The following is a 9,132-nucleotide window of genomic DNA, read 5'->3' on the forward strand; positions in this document are numbered from 1 at the left end:
GGGGGACCACGATAGCTCAGCTCCAGGGCTGGAGATCGGGGTGCTGCCATTTTTGTTACTGTTTTTCATCCTCTAAAGCTGCAAGAAAAGCCTTTAAGGAACAAAAACCACACAGAGCAACCAGAAGCAGCTTACACTGAGGCCAGCCCCCTGCAAGGAACGGTGCAAGCCCACCTGAGCAAAGACACCTGCCAATCAGCATAACATGCCCCTCCCCCAGAAGACCAGTGAGAACATCAGGCGAACACCACGTTTATGGATCACACAGAACTGAAAAACTCCTACTCTAGGGAAAAACAGTATATAGACTACAAGGTTTTTCCTCATGAATCTTCAGTCTTTCAGTTCAAAATTTTCTTTTTCATTTTCTTTCTTTATTCCCTTTTCAACTAGCTTATTTTATCAAATCTTTTTAAGTCTTTTTTTTTAATTTTCATTTCTACATTTACATTTTACATATTCCTCATTTTTGGCTTCCTTGCACTGTATTCAATTTTATTTTTCTATATGTATAAATTTTTCTTTATTTACAATTTTGGGATCAAGTGTCTTCTAACAAACAGACCATAATACACCCAGGACCAAGTGTATCACCACATTCTGTCTACCTCTTTGATTATATTCCCTATTTTTTTCCTTTTTTGGTTTCTGATCTCTTCTGATTTCCCTAGTGTATATTTCACTGGGGTTGTGGTTGAGATTTTTATTTTTTATTTTTTTATTTCTATTTTGTTCTCACGTTCATCTATTCTTCTCTGGACAAAATGGCCAGAAGGGAAAAATTCCCAGAAAAAAAGAACAAGAGGCAGTACTCACTGCCAGAGACTTAATAAATATGGATATTGGTAAAATGTCAGAGCTAGAATTCAGAACGATGATTACAAAGAAACTAGCTGGGCTTGATAAAAACACAGAAGACACTGGAGAATACCTTTCTGGAGAAATAAAAGAACTAAGATCTAATCAGGTTAAAATCAAAAAGGGTATTGCTGAGATGCAATCAACAATGGAGGCTCTTATTGCTAGGATAAATGAGGCAGAAGAGAGAATAAGTGATACAGAAGATAACATTATGGAGAACAAAGAAACTGAGCAAAAGAGAGAAAAACAATTACTGGACCATGAGGGGAAGATTTGAGAGATCAGCGATACCATAAAGTGAAACAATATTAGAATAATTGGGATCCCAGAAGAAGAGGAGAGAGAGAGAGAAAGAGAGGAATGAGTAGGGGGCAGAAGGTATATTTGAGTAATTTATAGCTGAGAACTTCCCCTAATCTGGGGAAAGAAATAGGCATTCAAGTTGGAGGCACAGAGAACCCCTTCAAAATCAAGAAAAATAGATGAATATCCCAATATATAATAGTGAAGCTTGCAAATTTCAGAGATAAAGAGAAAATCCCAAAAGCAGCTTGAGACAAGATGACCTTAAACTAGAATGGTAGGAACATTAGACCAGCAGCAGACCTATCCGCAGAAACCTGGCAGGCCAGAAAGGACTGGCATGATATATTCAATGTGCTAAATGGGAAAAATATGCAGCCAAGAATACTTTTCCCAGCAAGGCTGTCATTGAGAATGAAGGAGAGATAAAGAGCTTCCAGGACAAACACAAACTAAAAGAATTTGTGTTCACTAAACCAGTCTTGCAATAAATATTAAAGGGGATCCTGTAAGCAAAGAGAGAGCCCAAAAGTAACACAGATCAGAAAGGGACAGAGACAATATACAGAAACATGGACTTTACAGGTAATACAATGGCACTAAATTCATATCTTTCAATAATTACTCTGAATGTAAATGGGCTAAATGCTCCAATCAAAAGACACAGAGTATCAGCTTGAATAAAAAACAAGACCCATCCATATGCTGCCTACAAGAGACTCATTTTAGACCCAGAGACACCTTGAGACTGAAAGTGAGGGGGTGGAAAACGATCTATCATGCTAATGGACATCAAAGGAAAGCTGGGGTCACAATCCTAGTATCAGACATTAGATTTTAAACCAAAGATTGTAGTAAGGGATGAAGAGGGACACTATATCATAGTTAAAGGGTATATCCAACAAGAAGATCTAATAATTATAAATATTTATGCCCCTAATATGGTAGTAGCCTATTATACAAACCAATTAATAACAAAATTAAAGACACACATTGATAAAAATACAATAATAGTAGGGGACTTTAACATCCCCCTCAGTGAAATGGACAGATCATCTAAGCAGAAGCTCAACAAGGAAACAAGGGCTTTGAATGACACACTGGACCAGATGGACATCACAGATATATACAAAGCATTCCATCCTAAAGCAACAGAATACACATTCTTTTCGAGTGCACATGGAACATTCTCCAGAATAGATCACATACTGGGTCATGAATCAGGTCTCAACTGGTACCAAATGATTGGGATTATTTCCCACATATTTTCAGACCACAATGCTTTGAAACATGATCTCAATAACAAGAGAAAATTTGGAAGGAACTCAAATACTAGGAGGTTAAAGAGCATCCTACCAAAGAATGAATGGGTCAACCAGAAAATTAAACTGATAAGAACAGATACTACACTTGATCTTAGCCAAAAGGCCGAGAAGCGATCAACCAGAAAATTAAAGAGAAATTTAAAAAATTCATGGAAACAATGAAAATGAAAACACAACTTTTCAAAACTTTTGGGATGCAGCAAAGGCAGTCCTAAGAGGAAAGTACATAGCAACATAAGCCTTTCTTAAGAAACTAGAATCTCAAATACACAAGCTAATTTATAAAGGAGCTAGAGAGAGAACAGCAAATAGAGCCTAAACCAAGCAGGAGAAGAGAAATAATAAAGATTAGAGCAGAAATCAATGAAATAGAAAGAACAGTAGAACAGATCAATGAAACTAGAAGTTGGTTCTTTGAAAGAATTAGTAAGATCGATAAACCCCTGGCCAGACTTATTAAAGAAAAGAGAAAGGACCCAAATTAATAAAATCATGAATGAAAGACGTGAGATCACAATCAACACCAAGGAAATAAAATGAATTTTAAGAACATATTATGAGCAACTATATGCCAACAAATTAGGCAATCTGGAAGAAATGGATAAATTCCTAGAGATGTATCAACTACCAAAACTGAACCAGGAAGAAATAGAAAACCTGAACAGACCTATAACCAGTAAGGAAATTGAAGCAGTGATCAAAAATCTCCCAACAAACAAGAGTCCAGGGCCAGATGGCTTCCCAGGGAAATTCTACCAAACATTTAAAGGAGAATTAATACCTGTTCTTCTGAAACTGTTCCAAAAAATAGAAACAGAAGGAAAACTTTCAAATTTGTTCTATGAGGCCAGCATTACCTTGATCCCAAAACTAGAAAAAGAACCCACCAAAAAGGAGAATTATAGACCAATATACCTGATGAACATGGATGCCAAAATTCTCACCAAGGTACTAGCCAAGAGGATCCAATAATACATTAAAAAGATGATTCACCACGACCAGGTGGGATTTATTCCTGGGATGCAAGGGTGGTTCAACATTCACAAGTCAATCAGTGTGATAAAGCACATTAATAAAAGACAAGAGCCATATGATCCTCTCCATTGATACAGAAAAAGCATTTGACAAAATACAGCATCCTTTCCTGATTAAAACTCTTCAGAGTATAGGGATAGAGGGAACATTACTCAATATCATAAACACCATTTATGAAAAGCCCACAGTCAATATCATCCTCAATGGGGAAAAACTGAGAGCTTTTCCCTTAAGGTCAGGAACACGACAGGGATGCCCCCTGTTGCCGCTATTATTCAACATAGTATTAGAAGTCCCAGCCTCAGCAATCAGACAACAAAAATCAATAAAGGCATCTGAATCAGCAAAGAAGTCAAACTCTCACTCTTTGCAGACGACATGATATTTTATGTGGAAAACCCAAAAGACTCCACCCCCAAATTACTAGAACTCATCCAGCAATTCAGTAACGTGGCAGGATACAAAATCAATGCACAGAAATCAGTCGCATTTCTACACACTAACAGTGAGACAGAAGAAGGAGAAATTAAGGAATTGATCCCATTTACAATTACATCAAAACCCATAAGATACCTAGGAATAAACCTAACCAAAGTGGTGAAGGATCTATATTCTAGAAACTAGAGAACACTGATGAAAGAAATTGAGGAAGACACAAAGAGATGGAAAAACTTTCCATGCTCATGAATTGAAGAATAAACTTTGTGAAAATGTCTATGCTGACGTGGGAACAACACAGGTGGGAACTGGGTGGGTCCACTTACACATGGATTTTTCCAATAAATAAGGTGCTTTACTGTAAATGTATTTTCTCCATGGTTTTCTTAATGACGTTTTATTTTCTCTAGCTTACTTTATTGTAAGAATGCAGTACATGATACACATAATATACAAAATACATGTTAATCAACTGTTGATGGGATCAGTAAGGCTTCTGGTCAACAATTCCTTATTAGCAGTTAAGTTTTGGGGGAGTCGGAAGTTCTTTGTGAATTTCTGACCGCGGGGAGGGCTGGTGCCTCAGCAGCCACACTGGTCAAGAGTCGCCTGAGCAATAATCCCAACAGATGGATAAGAAGCACCTGTAAGCATTTAACATCCACTCATGATTCTTCAAAGTACTCAGCAAATTAGGAACAGAAAGGAACTTTCAAAGCAATACTTTACAATGATGAGAAATCACACGAATGTGCCCATCGGCACCCCTTCTTTCCCCTAAAATAAGAAAAATGAACGAAAAGGTTGAGCATTAGATTCCGGGTAGTTAAAAGGTTAAAGGCAAAACCGTAAAGCTTCCGAAGACAACAGGACAGATGTGTGGCTGTTGTGTGTGGGGCCCACGCACCCCCACCCGTGCCCCCACCCTGCAGCTGAGCTTTGAAGGCTCCACGCACACACCGCCTTCCGCTCCGTCCAGCAAACCTGTCCAGCTGAGCAGGATCAAATGCAGAGAGACGCTGCGGTTGGGGTTCCATGACCCTGTGCCCTGCCGGTGGGCAGAGGGTTGGCAATATCTAGGTTCCAAACAGGTTCTGAATTGCTCAAAATGTTACTGACCACCACGGCTGCTACGTAGAGCTCCCCTCGGATGCCTGCCCCTCTCTCTCCCACTCAGAGTGAGCAATGGACGATGGTTTCCTCGAAGCCTGCCCCAAAGTGTGCCTGTGGCCCCTTCACTGAACCTGCTCAGTCACCCCAACCAGGAGCCAGCCGCCTCGCCGGCAGGGCTCACACGTATAACCACAACCATGAAGAACAAGACCAACTGACGGGCTTGACTAAACTCAGGAATTTCTGTTCATTCAAGCAGACTATAAGGAATGCAGAACAGCATCACCAGCTGGGAAAACAGATTTGTATCACAGGGAAAGGATACAAGGGTTGCATCCAAAATATTATGAATTCCTCAAAGTCAACAATACAAAGACAATCAGGTAGAGAAATTTTCAATAAGCACCAACCTCCATAGGAATCACATACAGCCAACACACACACACAAAACATCCGATCTCATTAGAAAGCAGAAAAATAGTGTTCCGTGATTCATTGTTTGCGTATAACACTATGGAACACTAGGTCAAAAACTAATGATGTAATGTATGGTGATTAACATAATAAAATAAAAAATAAATAAAATTTAAAAAGCAGAAAAATAAAAATCAAATGAGGTATCGCTTCAGAGACAAAAGATTAGCAAGAATATTTAAATCTGACCTCATCAAGTGTCGCCAAGGACTGAGGGGAACCCAGCCCCTTATAGAGGGCCTTGGGACCGCAAAATGGTGCTGTGAAAACAAGTTAGCATCACCTCATAATACTGAGAATGGGTCTTCTGCACGACAGGGGCACAGAGAAATCCGCACTCAAGTGCACCAGGAGAGCACAGGCAGAATCGCAGTGGGAGTGACAAGACAGGCTCCGGTAGAGGACACGGAGAAATAAACTGGGTTCCGTTCATACAACTGAAATGTCTAACAGACCTCAGCTGAACTACATGAGGAAAGGAGAGAGGAAAATATACCGCACAGCTCTGTCAATATAAGGTTCAAATACTTATAAAACTAAGCAGTATTTTATTTGGCGAATAGTAATACGTTCAGTGAAACTATTTTTTAGTTTTTTTTTTTTTAAAGGCAAAAGATTACCTCTATGGGGCTCAAAGGACCAAGCTCCAGAGGGAACTTCAAATGAAATCATGAAGCCCCAATTTTCTCTTAAACTGGGTTATCATACTGTTATTTTTCATACTTCATTCATCCTTTAGAAATGTTTTTATATCTGCACCAAATTTAATAATTTTAAATGAAACTGAATGCTACTGTGAGTGCAAAAATGTCTATGAACCAAACACCTTATGTCAGCCCCTAATGAGAGCCTAACACCAATTAAAGAGCAAAACAAACTTCTACCATTCCAAGTTCTTTTATTATTTATCACTACCAGGAGACCTTATTAACAACAGAATGGGTGATGCTGTGAATCTGCCTCTATTCAAAGCCTAATTCTAACTAGCTTCCTGAGAAGCCACTCAGAAAGAAGGCTGGGCCAGGCAAAGGGAACTCATCCTGAGAGCAACAAACAGGAGAGGGGGCTGTGTGCTTGGCACAAGTTACTTCAGAGATTCCCAAGAATGTCCATGGCGTTTTGCCCCATCTGGGGACTGTCCCCCTTGTGTGGTCGGCATTTAACATGTGCAAGATCAGCGTCCCGGGACTAGGGTCCTCAGTGGGAGACAGACTGTGGGGAGTCCGGCAAATCTGTTCACAATGACTGGGGTTATTACCAGCACTTAAAGAGCTGGACCAGAGACATCAGGTTTCCAGTGATGCCCAGGACATTCCCGCATAACACAGAATGCTCCTGCCTCATACGTAATTCAGAATTGTTTGGCCAGATGCTCAGGAAAGTCAGCCAACCTTGTGTATAAGTATCTGAGCTAAAAGTTAGCTGCCATTAAAGAAAAAAAAAAATGCTTAATCTGTTCTGAAGCAGGCTCATATACATATAAGGAGGACAATACTTTGTTCTGTTTGGAGCTTTACAAAGAGCTTCCTGGTTTGGTTTTTTGTTGTTTTGGGGGGTTTTGAGTTTTTTTGGATTTTTTTTCTACTATTTTGGAAAGTCATTTCATGGAGAACAAAACGTTTACATGGTATTAGACCTGCCAAAACACCTGCATTTATAGTGATTCTCTAAACGTACAAAGGTAGACCTATGTAGCCCTTCCCTTTAAATGTCAACTATAAATAAAATGTGTCATTAACATTTACTTGAATATAAAAGAAACACATTCATTTTAATCATATACGAGCACCTGCTTTTTTCATTAAGTCATTGACTGTGGTCATAACTAAGCATACTTATTAAAATATGTATTATTTTATTATAAAATCTTTTCCTTTTATTTCACTTTTATAAGTGGGCATTACATTCGTATTTAATCATGTGACAGGAAAGTTACATTAGCTACACATTTCTTTCCAGCATACTAAAAGAACGCAGCAAAATACATATTTAGCAAAGAAAAGGAAAAGTGTTGAACTTAGTAAGAGTTTGAGACTATCCTCCATCTAGTCTGGCCACTTTGTTTCTCTCTCTGAACAGCCAGACTTGCCAAGATATAGCCCGGATTGCTAATTATGTCACCAGCATGTTTGCAAACACATTTTTAATATATTCCTATCAAAAGTGGAGGTTAAATACACAAAAAATATTTATTATTTGGCCTGGTGTAGTAGAAACAAGAATTACGGAATCAAGGGGGGGGGGGAATTGGGTGGCTCAGTTGGTGAAGCGTCTACCTTTGGCTCAGGTCATGGTCCCAGGGTCCTGGGATCGAGCCCCTGAGTCTGGCTCCCTGCTTAGCAGGGGGTCTGCTTATCCCTCTCCCTTTGCCCCTCTCCATCCCCCCTCTTGCTCATACTCACTTTCTAACAAATAAATAAAATCTTTAAAAAAAAAAGATAAAAGAATTACAGAATCAGGGAAAGCTGTATTGAAAGAGGTGACCCACCGTAGGTCCTGAGTGACCCCAGAATGCAAGGCACTTGCTACTCTCTCTCCGGGCCACTCCTCGGCATTGTGACACAGCTGAGCCATCTTGAGTGTTAAGGTAACATACCCGCCCCGGACCGAGAACACACTCCTTGCTGCTTGAGATAAAAATGGGAGTTCCCCAAGCTCTGTTCCTCAGGTGACACTCTGCATGTGTAAAATTACTTATTACTTCATGTGTAAGTGATGAAGTCGCTGTCCTCTGGTCCAGTAGCACCACGTCTTCTGCTAGATCTGTGACACACTAACCACTACTTTATTAATTTGTAAGAAAGTAAAAGCAAGGGGTGCCTGGGTGGCTCAGGTCACGATCCCAGGGTCCTGGGACCAAGGCCACATCGGGCTCCCTCTCCTCCCATCACGCTGTCTCTCACGGTCTCTTTCTCGCTCTCTCAAATAAGTAGAATCTTTAAAAAAAAAGAAAAGAAAAGAAAGAAAGTAAAAGCAAATGCTAGATCCAACACTGAGATTCAAGGCAATTTGCTTAATCTTCATGATTAATTTCCTGATTCATAAAACTGAGAAAATATTGCAGAAATCAAATATATAGTGTGTCTACCAGTGTCATGAGAGAGAATATGGAAGCACAATTACCAGAGAGTTCCTGTGCTAGTTAAAATAATGCTTCTAATTTGAAAGCATGACTTTTCAGAGTAAATTGACATATCAGTTATCAAATCAACTCCAGAATGAAAAGAAATATAAATGAAAAAAGTAAAAAAGAAAAAATATGTTAGAGGAAAACCTAGGAGGTCATATTAGAACCTTGGAGTAAGAAAACACTTATTAAATAACATAAATAATAATGCTGGCATACAAAAATGATAATTATACTAAAATTGAGAGTAACAGAATAAAATATATCACTTAGGAAATGAAAATCACAGTGGAAAAAATAACTGAAATGAAAGGTGGATTTACAGACTCTAAAAACTATTACTACATAATTGTTCTAAAAAATCTAAGGGAGACAACTCATTAGAAAAATGGGTAAAACATTTGAATAAGCATCTTGAAAGTGAGTCAAACAACCAAAAGACATATATAAAGGTAA

The 9,132-nt window shown here is 39.0% G+C and overlaps 1 pseudogene; it reads right to left on the minus strand.

The window, feature by feature from the left end:
- Window positions 1-2,498: 2,498 nt before the first annotated feature.
- Window positions 2,499-2,604, minus strand: LOC118010129 (annotated as a pseudogene).
- Between the last annotated feature and the right edge of the window lie 6,528 nt (window positions 2,605-9,132).

This window comes from Mirounga leonina, unplaced genomic scaffold (genome assembly GCF_011800145.1).
Source record: "Mirounga leonina isolate KUSES-001 unplaced genomic scaffold, KU_Mleo_1.0 Mir_128, whole genome shotgun sequence".
Taxonomy (NCBI): domain Eukaryota; kingdom Metazoa; phylum Chordata; class Mammalia; order Carnivora; family Phocidae; genus Mirounga; species Mirounga leonina.